This window comes from Hippopotamus amphibius, chromosome 4 (genome assembly GCF_030028045.1).
Source record: "Hippopotamus amphibius kiboko isolate mHipAmp2 chromosome 4, mHipAmp2.hap2, whole genome shotgun sequence".
NCBI classification, from domain to species: domain Eukaryota; kingdom Metazoa; phylum Chordata; class Mammalia; order Artiodactyla; family Hippopotamidae; genus Hippopotamus; species Hippopotamus amphibius.
Genome location: NC_080189.1, coordinates 146,849,590 through 146,862,626, shown reverse-complemented (window position 1 = coordinate 146,862,626; position 13,037 = coordinate 146,849,590). Strand labels below are relative to the sequence as shown.

General features: G+C 41.8%; 1 protein-coding gene and 1 pseudogene across 1 annotated transcript in view; one reads left to right on the top strand and one right to left on the bottom strand.

Moving 5' to 3' along the window:
* RTN1 (reticulon 1) overlaps positions 1 to 13,037 on the top strand; it is a 242,867-nt gene that overhangs the window by 35,378 nt on the left and 194,452 nt on the right. The window lies entirely within an intron of this gene.
* Positions 11,081 to 11,344, bottom strand: LOC130852530 (non-histone chromosomal protein HMG-17-like; annotated as a pseudogene).

Sequence of the window (13,037 nt, the reverse complement as noted above, 5' to 3'; positions counted from 1 at the left end):
ACCACAGAAGGGATTTTTGTCTACAGTTGACCATTGAACAACGTGAGGGGTTAGGGGAGCCAACCCTCTGGGCAGTCAAATACCCATGTATAATTTATACGGGTTCCTCTGAATCCCAGATTACTCCGTATCCATGGTTCCTTAGCAGTGGATTCAACCCACCTCAGATCCATGTAGTTCTGTAGTATTCGCTATTGAAAAACACCCACCTATAAATAGACTTGGGCGATTCAAACCTGTGTTATTCAAGGTCAACTGTGGTTATTCACTGTTGTATCCTATACCTATAATGGTGCCTGGTACAGAGTAGATGCTCAATAAATGCTGAATAAAGGAATTACATTATTTTTTTTTCTTTTTAAGAAACAGTTTTGTTGAGGTATAATTGAGATATAATAAACTCTGCAGGGCTTCCTAGGTGGCGCAGTGGTTAAGAATCCGCCTGCCATGCAGGGGCATGGGCTCGATCCCTGCTCCAGGAAGATCCACATGCCGCGGAGCAACTAAGCCCGTGGGCCACAATTATTGAGCCTGCGCCCTAGAGCCCATGAGCCACAACTGTTAAGCCCATGTGCCACAACTACTGAAGCCCACGCGCCTGGAGCCTGTGCTCTCCAACAAAAGAAGCCACGGCAATGAGGAGCCCGTGTACCACAATGAAGGGTAGCTTAGCCCCCACTCGCCACAGCTAGACAAAGCCCGTGTGCAGCAACAAAGACCCAATACAGCCAATAAATAAAGAAAGAAAAATATATTAAAAAAAATAATAAACTCTACATATTTAAAGGTATAATGAGTTCGACACATGCATAAACCTGTGTAACCATTACCACAGTCGAAGTAATGAACATTCCCACACCCAAAAAATTTCCTGGACCCCTTTGTAATCTATCCCTTCCACTCCCACACCTACTTTTTCTGTTACTATACTATATATACTATACTATATTTTGTATTTACTAGAACTTTATTTAAATGCAATTTTACAGAATGTACTTTTTTTTGGTCTAACTTCTTTCACTCAGAGTAATTATAAAGTTCATTCATATTGTGTTTATAAATATTTCATTCCTTTCTATTGCTGAGTCCATTTGTAGATGCATAATTTTTTATCCATTTACTTTTTGATAGCCGTTTGAATTGTTCCCAATTTTGGCTACTACAAACAAAGCTGCTGTGAACTTTATGAACAAGTCTTCGTTTGGATGTAAGCTTTCATTTTTCTTGGGTAAATACTTGAGAGTAGACTGGTCGAATCATGAGGTAGGTACCGTTTTAAGTTTGTGATAAACTGATGAACTGTTTTTCCAACGTGATTGTACTATTTTGCATTCCCACCACCCATATGCTAGAGTTCCAGTTTCTTCACATCCTCAGCAACACTTGGTAGTGTCAGTCTTAATTCTGGCCATTCTAACAGGTGTGTAGTGGTAGTTCACTGTGCTTTTAACTTGAATTTTCCAAATGACTCATGATGTTGAGCATCTTTTCTGTGCTTATTTGCCATCCTTACATTTTCTTTGATGAAGTAGTCAAGTCTTTGCTGAAGTTATTATTAGATTTTTTTCCTTATTATTGAGTTTTGAGTGTACTTTATATACTCTGCACACAGTTCCTTTATCAAAATAATTTGGTTCTCTCAGTCTGTGGCTTTCTTTTCATTCTCTTAACAGTCTTTTTGAAGAGCAGAAGTATTTTTTTTAATCAACTCTAATTTATCAATTTGCTCTTTTATGGATTTTGGTGTTGTATCTAGAAATCTCTGCTTAACCCCAGGTGACAAAGGTTTTCTCCAATGTTTTCTTCTGGAAGTTTTATAATTTCAGGTTTTACATATAGGTTTGTGATCAATTTTGAGTTTTTGTGTATGGTATAAAGTATGGATGGACGTCCTCCCCCTTTATCACACGTGGATACCCAATTTTTCTGGCAGCATTTGTTGAAAGACTCCTTTCTCCACTGAATTGCCTTTATTGAAAATTCAGGCTGTTCATATGTGTGTGGAATCTACTTCTGGACTCTCTGTTCTATTCCACTGATCTATCTGTGTATCTTGAAGCCAATACTACACTCTCTTGATTATTGTAGTTTTATAATGTCTTGAAATTCTGTGGTATTTGTCCTCCAACTTGGTTCTTCTTAATGAAATGATTTTTAAACCAAAGGAAAGTTCTGACACATAGTTTAGAAGAATCTTGCAATGTTTCAGAGCTAGCATTTGCTTTGAGGATAAATATGTCTACGTGACCTTTCTTATTGTCTGTGCTCTCAATAAATGGAAGTTACCATATTATTTATCAGCATGCATGTTCTCTAAAAGTAATGTATAAATCATGTCATTAACCTTTTCACTATTATTTAATGCATTCTTATAATTAATTTTTTTATATTACTAATTTGAATATTTGTTAATCACCATAAGACAGTCAATATTCATTATATTTTTTCATTCTTCCTGTCCCTCTTCGACTTACATCTCCCATGTGAATCCGTGTGGATATAAATGTCTCATTTTCAGATAAATCTCTGAGTTATGAGCCTTTTCTCTAAGTCTGTAGATTCTGCTTCTTGGAAAATATTTGTTCCAGCTTCAGTTTGGCAGTCACCCAGATGCGTCTTATCATTCATTCTTCTCCTGAGGCCCTTTGTTGTATTCTCTTCCACACATGCTCTGTGTACCTCAATTTTAGAGACACTTCTTGGTGTATAATCTTTTTTAGAGTGCAGTCCTCATTTGCTCTGCATAGTTCTTTTCTTGACTCCCTATGCTCTAAGACGAGTGAGGGGAAAAGCGAGGAAGTGGAGTCAATGACCATTTATGGGCTCTGGGAATTTCATAGATAAATAGGAAGAAATAAGATAATTAATTGTCTATACTTTATTGCAGATAATTACAAGTAATTATAAGTTATTCATAAATTAGAGCTAATATTATTTTTATCTTTATAAAAGCTATCAATCTTTTTATCTTTATAAAGATATAAATTTAATTATTTATATTTGTAGATAAATCTAATGACCCTTTTCAGGTCCTTACATCCCTAATTTCAGATTATAATTTTCCCATCTCTTCTCTTCAGGTGCTTGCTGTGTACTGTGACTCTCAGAAACCCGTGGTCTTGAGTCTAAGTCAGATTTACCAGGATGTACAGTGATCATCAGTCTTAACACTAGGGAAATGTTGCCTCAAAAGGCCTCGACTTAGGGAGGCATCTTCTGTGCCCCAGAGGATCAGGGGTGAATAAGGCAGAGTGTTGATTAGATCGAGGTGGTGTGGCCCTTCTTTCAAGTATAGAGGAGGAGAGTTGGATTTTTCTATAATGTCAAGAGGCTAGCAGAGTAATAATTTGACATTTTGTCTTTTGATTTATAACTCATACCTTTAGCTTTTGTCTTTAAACCGATACTCATTGGGAAAGTGACCTAAAATATACTTGTATCTTTTTTCTTTGTGGACTGGTCCAGGACACAGAGCTGAGAGTTTTCAGGGTTGTGTGTCTTCCAGTTTTGATTAATACTACTGCTACTACGAGTAATAATAACAGGTAATTATTTAGCCCTTAGTACACATCAGGTCCTGTTCTAAGGGCCTTACATATGTTAATTCACTTACTCATTACAACCATGCTGTGAGCTAGGTCCACTACTATCTTCATTTTACAGAAAATTGAGGCACAGCAAGGGTAAGCGCTTGCTGAGGTCACACCACTAGTTAGGGACAGAGCTACTCTTCAGACACAAGTGATCTGGCTCTGAATTAGGAAGGTGCTCAGAGATCATCCGAAAAGGAGAACTGGAAGAAGGTAAATGATTTGCTCAGAGGCAGAGCTGAGGTTTGTTCTCAGGCAGCTGTCACCCCATCCTGGGTTCTTTCCCACAATGCTGCCCCTGCAACCCTCTGTCGCCCGACTGTGGTCACTGTCCCCTGGGCTCCACGGTCCTCACTCAGCACTTTGCCTTATTGCTGCCTGGGCCAGAGAACTCCCTGAGCTTTCTTGACTTTACAGGCAGACTCTGTGGGTAAGGGAATTGAGTTGGTCTTGTTGCGGCTTGCTGTTTGATCGTGTCCTTACAGCATGCCCCTGAAGAGTCAGCACAAATCATCGTTCATGTTGGCACTGAAGATGTTGGGCCACTTGAAAATTCAGATTCAGATCCGATGTAGCCGGAATTGCGTTCCAGCCGGCATTACCCACATTGATCCAGATTCTCTCTAATGCCTGCGGGAAGGCATCGTAACAGCAGTGTGCTGCTGGCAGGCAGACGGCTGAACCAGCACGGGGGGCCTCCCACTTGCTCATTCTGTGGCTGACCAGCTTGGGTGACTGTGTTCCAGGCAAATTCCTTTTAGAATTTACTCTGTTGTTATAAGAAAATCACACTTAAGACACGTGCCAAACATCCCTGTGGTTATCTTACATAGAAAACTCTTCAAACACCAATGCCTGATGATACAGTTTGTGTTCTTGGAGACAGCGGTCATTAGTGCTATTTGCCAGATAGTTTTGGTTTTCCTCTGGGCACATCCTCGTACCTGGGAAGCTAGGTATGGCTGTGTGATGCGCTTGGGCCAATGAGACAAGAGTGCCGTGTGCTTCTCCAGGGTGGACGTTTTAGGAGCCAGGGCCTGCTGGCTCACGTGTTATTTGTCCTCCTTTCTGGAGACGCAGAGGTGGAGCCTCGCTCAGTTGGTTGGTAGGTGAGGACTGCAGACCACAGCCAACCTGCCTGAACAAGCAGCATGAGCAAGACATGAAATGATGTTCTGTACCCCTCACTCACCTGTCCATTAGTTTATTCGTTCTTTCCATATTGCAGTAGCTGTAGATTTATAGGAAGTTACAAAAATAGTACCAAGGGGTTCCTTGTACCCTTCGCCCAGTTTTCCCCAATGGTTCTATCTTACATAACTATAAAGTGCTGCTTTAAGTCACTGAAATTTGGGGGTTACCTCAGCATTATCTAATCTCACGAGATTTTTCTCTTTTTTTTAAAAAAATGCATACCTTAATTGCAAAGACAGGAAGGCTCTTCCAAACTCACATCACATTTTGATTGCCTCTCTTTTACCAAATGGAACATTTTTCCTTGTATTGTAGTCACTCGTGTATATTTTTATTCTCCTTCTGCCAGATCACAAGCTCCCTAAGAGAGCACATCTGATTTATTTTTGAATCCCTCTCAAACAGTACTGTGTGTGTAGAAGGCACTCTAAAATGTTTATTAGTGAATGAATGATGGATTGCTGTGTAGTTGCTAGCCTCTTGAGTAGAAAAGATGGGAAATAAGCTCATCTGGGGACCTAAAAATGACCAAATACCCTAAAGTGCATCATTATCCAGATGCTTCAATATGGAGCTATGAGAGCAAACAGAGGCATGGTGAAAGGCTGAAAGGCTGAAAAATATAATATTTGGCAGAAGTGGGGTGGGCAGAGAGAAGGCATTTACTATCCAGCTTTACTTCATTAGGCATGGGATTCTGCCTTGTACCTTTTGTGGCTACCTTGCTTCTTTATTACTTATAGATGTTCAGTGCTTCAGAAAATTTATATGTCTCTTTAGAGCCAAGAATTTCATACTGAAATCATAATACTTCACCCTCCCCCACAAATAGATTTTCATAACCATCTCCCTTTGGGCTGTGGGGGTGAGAAATCACCTGTCGTTTGCAGTTGGCAGTGCGTTTACCCCTGTGGTGTAGCAGCAAGCAGCTGGCCGGGTGTTTTACGACAAGGACCCTTCTGTAGCTGCATCTGCAGTAAGCCATTGCCTGATACCAAACTGGGAGATAATTAGACCACTGGCATCTGGTTTTAAGGCAGTGTGCAGTTACTCTGCTGCTGGTATGTAAATAGATGTTCCTGTGGCCTTCCCTACGGGCCACGTAATACCCGCTCATCCTCACCAATCTCTTCTTTCAGCCCTCTGTCATCTTCCCTCTGTGCTCCTATCCAGTGCCCTCCACAATCCTCTTAAGGTGGGCTTTGTCCAGCCCAGAGATCAGCACAGCCCTCGAGGGAGCGTCAGACTTGTCAGAACACAATCCTTGCCTTCTGTTTAGGTATTACAGCCAGCCTCTCTCTTCTAATGATGTACTTAACCCAATACTTCAATATTGAGAGAATGATTAGAGCTTCAGATAGACTTGATCATGTATGTTTAATTCCTTAGCTTTCCTTTTAGAATAAAAACCAAGGACAGGACCTCCTAGGTGGCGCAGTGGTGAGGAGTCCACCTGCCAATGCAGGGGACACTGATTCGAGCCCTGCCCTGGGAAGATACCACATGCCACGGAGCAGCTAAGCCCGTGTGCCGCAACTATTGAGCCTGTGCTCTAGAGCCCGTGAACCACAACTACTGAGCCCACGTGCCGCAACTATTGAAGCCCATGTGCCTAGGGCCTGTGCTCCGCAACAAGAGAAGCCACTACAGTGAGGAGCCTGTGCACCACAATGAAGAGTAGCCCCCGCTCGCATCAACTAGAGAAAGCCCGCGTGCAGCAACAAAGACCCAATGCAGCCAATAAATAAATAAATTTATATAAAAAAAAGATGTAAGATGGCATTTGCCAAGCTACATTCCAGTGTGAGGCAAACAAAAGTACACAAGCTTCCCCTGAACTCATTGCCTGGGAGAGAAATAGGATGGTAACTTATTTTGGTCCTGCATGGCTCATTAAACATGGAAGTATTCTGTTCATTTGCTTGTACGGGAGTACTTAAATACCACAGATAAGTGGAAATAAACTGTACATAGTCTGCAACTTCTGGGAGTATGTCTTAGCAGAAATATTTGAAATCAGAAGACTTGTCTCAAATGCAAATATATGCAGAAGGAAAGTACAGGGAAGTTTGAGTACAGAGGGGTAGAGAAGAACATCACGTGACATCAGAGAGGGCTATTATGGGTCACTTGGACTGGCTGGCTGGAACCTTTTGTTGAAAGCAAGGTAGGAACTGGTTTGAGAAGCCGAGTTTATTATTTATGAAGGGTAGGCAATGACTGAGGCTTTCTCATGGGACAAGGCTGCCTGATTTATTTTCAGTTGCAGCTGAATAGTACTTGGAGCTGATGTAAAGAGTTATGGAGTCTATTGTTTTCTCACTAATGTTTCCATGACTAGTTGCTAGGATTGAGTGTGTGCTGAGTGTGGGCTGATGAGTGACTGGGTGGGCAAAATAAAATGGTCTGCCCAGGTTGCTATGGCAGCCAACAGGAGGGCAAGTCCAGGGAGAAAATGAACTCAAGTGAGGCAAAGAAGAAAAAGGCAATAAGAACCACACATGCACATGTCCTTGTTGGCTGTAGACCCATTTAGTCCCCCTCAGACCTTCACTTGGCTGGATGCCTCATATCCACCAGGTACCAGCTGAAACAGTACTTCCTCAGAGGAGCCCTCCCTGACCACCCACTCCAAACACCACGCGCCCCACCCCCCATCACTCCCTACCCGTCAGATCTGTTTTATTTTCTTCTTTGCACTCATCACTAGCTGATTTTGTGTTTTTACTTCTTTGTTTATTGTCATTAGAATCTAGTAACTGTGAAAGCAGGGGCCTGTCCTTCCTCCATGGTATGCTCAGAGCCTGGCATAGACCCCAGCACAGAGTAGAAGCTCAATAAACATTTGCTAAATGAAGAACTGTGTGCTGCTTGTGGGGGAACCTTATGTTTTATTCATCTCTGTATTTTGAATTTCTGGCTTAGAAGCATTTATTGAGCAAGTGTAGGCTACAATAAAGTAGGGAGATTATCCCTGTGACCTTGTCTTCCTTGTCACTTGTTTCCAGGAGCCATTAGCCAGTGCAAAATTGGGAAGGAACTCGGGCTTCCAGTGAGCAGCTCAGAATTATGGTTATGTGGCCAGACTGGGATTGGAAACATGGCAGACTGAATATGGAGCTGAAAAAGACACAGTTTGCTAGAAAACAGAATAGGAATTGCTAACAGTTATGAAATGCTAACTATGTGCCAGCTACTGTGCTGAATGTTTTATATACACTGTTTCTTTAATCCCACAACCATATAGAGAGGTAGGTTCTATTATTATACCCATTTTACAGGTGAGGAATCCGAGGCACACAGAGTTTCAGTATGAGTAACTTACCAAAGGTCAGCTTGTTGTTTAGTGGTGGAGCCAATTTTCAAATGTACATCATAGGATCATGTTGAGGACCAACCGAGATCATTAGTTAAAAGTATTTAGTGTGTGCTCATAAATGTGCATTCTCTCTTCCTCCGCTCTCTCCCCACTTGTTAGTACTTTCCTGATCTCCTGATATTGTATTTTAATGCTTTTTCATCAACTTCTCTTTTTTATCTGTCTGGTGGAGAAATGTAAGTATACTATGATATGTTTAGTAGTGAAAAACATGTGGGTACATATAGAAAAGCCAGTGCTAAATAATGAAATATATGAACTAGAATACTGGTGTTGGGTACCACAAACCGTTGGGTGCTCAAATCCACCATGCCTGGAATGAGTGGCATGTGATGAGGTTATAGGCTTCTGGTCTGAATTCATATGCTAAATAGCCTTATGACATCGGGTATGCCATGTAGCCTCTGCACACCTCTGTTTTTATCTTCTCTAGAACTGAGGGTAAGATGGGACACTGAGGCGGGAAAACACTAAAGTTCTTTGTAACTCTAGGAGCACATGATAACTTTGTTCCATGGCCTTTTGTGCTTTGTGTGTGCTCAGGGTTTGATGAATGCTGCCCTGACTGGCCTGAGAGCAGCGGTGCTACTGGAGACCAGAAGGCCCAGATGTAACACGACTGTATTCTTCTCACACTGTCGGCTGTATAGGAAACAGCTCCCCTTCAGGCTGTTAAAACTTTGAAAAATCAGAAAACACATTTTAACTATTTTAATATTAGTTTACAGCAACTTCCTCTGAGTTAGAGCATCTTTCTGGATACTCCAGGCTTTTGATAGTAGGGAAAGCTCAGAGGGGAACTAGAACAGTGTTTGCCTAAAATGTATTAGGGCTGGCAAGCAAGGGTCATAGATCGAGGAGCCAGAGGTCAAGGTTAAGAGCGTTAGCTGACGTTCTCAGCAGGAGATGGGGAGCAGTTTTCTCCCCAGGGAGCATTTGTCAGTGTCTGGAAACTTTTTTTTAATTGGTCTTTTTCAAGTTATTCAAAATTTTTATTGAAAAATGTGTTATATGTATGAAGATACATATGTAAAATTAACAACCACATGCGCCTAGTCTAAGAAATTTAACATCACTAGTCTCTTATTGGATATTGTCAGCTCCTCCCTGATCACACACGCTTACTTCCCCCACAGAAATGATCACTTTCCTGACTTTTGTAAATCATAACCATGTATGTTTCATCAGGCCCTTATCAACAAGAATTTAACATCTGTTGATTGACAGGACTCAGGGGAGCTTTGGCATCTAGTGGGTAGCGACCAGGAATGTTGCTAAACATTCTATAAGACACAGGACTGTCCTCCACAGCAGAGAATCATCCAACCCAAAATGCCAATAGTGCTGAGATTAAGAAACCCTAAACTAAGTCGGGAGAGCAGACAAAGAGTCACATCTACAAAATCTGAGATCAGAGATCAGGAACCAGGCAGGCAAACTAAACAACAGCAGGGCAGGCAGCCCAAGGTAGGAGGTTTGGGCCACAAAGCTTTGGTAACCCAGCTAAGGATTAGGATTTAGGCCAGACATCTGGAAATAGGCACAGGCCACCAGCAGGATGAAACTTCCAATGTGCCATCTGCTTTCTGAAACAGAAGCCTCTTTTAATTTTTTTTAAGGGGCTTCCTGATGCTGGCTTGCTTGGGGTCAAATCTGGCATCAAGAAACAGGCATAATTCTAGCATCAGCTTCTCACTACAGCTATTTAAAATAGGCATGGTCAATATTATTAATAGTATCTCCATTTTACTGCTGGACCCTCTGAGGCTAAGAGGAGTTAAGTGATTGTCACGTATTACCAGTAAGTAAGTGACAGTCTTCAGACTTTAAGTCTGGCACTTGTTTGACTGAGAGGGTGGGGGTCAAAGTTGAATCACGTGGCTGGAGCAAGGGAGGCAGAGCGTTAGGCTGTAGGTAGTTCTCCAGCGCCCTTCCTCCAGAGCTGGAAGACGGGAAGGAAGTGCTCGTGGAAAGACTGTGGTTTATGATCAGATTTTAGTACATAGGAATTTGGGAGAATTCTGTCACATTTTATTGAACAAGTCTCATTAATGAAATTAGGAATTTTACACATTATGACACTTTTTTTTCCCCAAGCCAAACTGTGCCCAGCTTATTGAAGATACTTTTCATAAACAATCATGGTATTTCAGGCAGGACACGGGCAGATAATCGTTAACAGTATACAACAACTTTCAGACTCCCTTTTTCAATGGACTACCAAAATCAGAAAGCCACAGTAAAACCCAATGAAGCCTTCATGTGGTGCTCTGAACAGGGAGAGTTTGGAGTGAGGGTGGACATTTAACACTTATCATGTTGTTTAACAACTTTTCACAAGCTGACCCTGACTTTCAGGAAATGGAAATGAAAGTGGCAGAATTATCCATCTGAAGATCCACAATCTAAAAAAAAGGAACCTCTACTCTTCTGAGGGGTGCCGTCTCAAAGGTGACACTGGAAAGTCAAGATTGCTTGATATACTGGTTACCAAGTTTATGGGGTCAGGTTCCAACAGATCTCTGGGTTTAAGGGAGTCAAGTCTATGCTGAAGGTGGAGAGGGAGACCAGGACATACAAACTAATTTTAGTTTTTCCACACCACAAGGTGTTTGTGTCAAGGTGGCTAATGTGTGTCAACATCAAGGAATCCCTCCTTCCTGGGAACCAAGAGGAACTCTCTCAAAAATAGATGGGAAAGTTGTCCCCCCAAGACCCACATCAGTCCACCTGCGGAGACATTCTATTAGTGACATGTGACCTTCCCCCAGAAAACAACCATGAAGTGTTCTGTGTGCGAACAACGTAGCTTAAAAAAGAGTAAAACAAAATTCTTCATTTTTATAAAACTTGGTAACAGTAGTATTTCAAACTGTAGAGTCACCAGAAGTACACGGTTATTGAAAATGCACACACTTCACTTGGCATCTCCCGCCTCTTCAGCTTTCTGTGCCTGGTCTGTTTGGCATCTCCATTTTCTGCAGGGCTATTCCCATCCTTGCCAGCATAAGCTTTCCCCTTTTTTCCCTTTGGGTACCTTCTCTCCTTTCTTTGCAGGGGCCTTTTTAGGCTTGGGCTCTAGAGCAGGCTTAGCAGATAACCTTGGAGACCTTCTCTGTGGTTTGTCCTTCATCTTGGCTTTATCTCCTTTGGTATCCCTTTCAGCCTTTCTCTTGGGCATGGTGGTGATGGCAGCGGGATGTAGGCACTGGAAACAGGGATGCAGTGATGCAGGCGTTGGTCAGTCCAGCGGTTGCTCTTGCCTCTTCTTCCATTTAAAAAAAAAAAATTAATTAATTGGGTGTGCTGGGTCTTCGTTGTTGCGCGGGCTTTCTCTAGTTGTGGAGAGCGGGGGCTACTCTTCGTTGTGGTGCGCGGGCTTCTCATTGCGGTGGCTTCTCGTTGCGGAGCACGGCTCTAGGTGCAGGGGCTTCAGTAGTTGTGCCACATGGGCTCAGTAGTTGTGCTTGTGGGCTCTAGAGTGCAGACTCAGTAGTTCTGGAACACGGGCTTAGTTGCTCCGCAGGCATGTGGGATCTTCCCGGCCCAGGGCTCAAACCCGTGTCCCCTGCATTGGCAGGCGGATTCTTAACCACTGTGCCACCAGGGAAGCCCTTTTCTTCCATTTTGACAATTCTAATAATGCCTTGAAGTTGGAAATCTAGACGTCTCAGATGGTGAATAAAAAGTTAAAAACTGAAGCTCAGCTTGGTGTTCTGTGTTGACATAGATGGGTGGGATGGGGGGCGGGAGGGAGGTCCAAGAGGGAGGGAATATATGTATACATATAGCTGATTTACTTCATTGTACACCAGAAACTAACACAACATTGTAAAGCAATTATACTCCAATAAAAAAAAAATGTGGTGCAGTGGCTTTTTCAGCTAGTTCTTGCCAGAACTTTTTGTTGCTGCAGTTCCTAAAACTGTATTTTGAGAAAAAAAAAAAAATCAGCTACCTCAGGTTAAAGGGAGGCACTTCAGCAAGGGAGCTGTCACTGCATCTTCCTTCAGGTGTTGTCTGGCCAATGGAAGCAAAGGGAGTATTTCCAAACAACAGATTTCAAGTCACCACAAATATAAACATCTGCATGGTGAATATTGATACTACAAATGTTCCTCTTCTCAAAATCACATTTCGGGCAACTTTAGGAAATGCTTGTGAAGTAAGGGGTGAACTCTCTGCCACCTATAAAATTAAATCATCAAAATAGGTGTCACAGGATCCAGAAAATAAAGCTGAAATGTCAGTAGAAGTCCATGGGCTCTCTCTCAAAATGTATTTAGTTTACAAAGGCTTCTATACAACAAGAACAAGCAAAATTAAGATAATAAACAGAACGGTAGGAGAAAATATTTTCAATCATTTTGCCAGGTTTATGTTTATTACCTAAAAATACAAGTGCTTACAAATCTAAAAGAACTAACTTGATAATGAATAAGTAGACACAGTAGTTAACTGTTGAATGTTGCTACATCCAAGATATTGGGTTTAGCATTTTAAGAACATTATTTCCTTTGATTCTTAAGCAACGCAGCAGAGATGAACGTTATTTTGCCTGTTTGGCATATGAGGAACATTAAACTTAGAGGAGGTAAATAATTGTTCAAAATGACATAAAAGAAAAAAAATAGTGAATCAGTTTTTGAAAACTGTTTAACATCACAGTAAAGAGAGGAGAATTAGGCACTGGTTCTTATCTATTCAGTTAGCAAAAATAGAGAAGACGTTGAAATGTGCTGCTGACAAAGCTGTGGGTAGTTAGGTACACACTCCAGCATTGGCATTGCGGGATCCTAGGCTAGCTGGATGTTCCAGGAGGCGTGGAGATGCTTATGCTATTAAACCAGCACTCCCACTCTTCAGAAAAATCA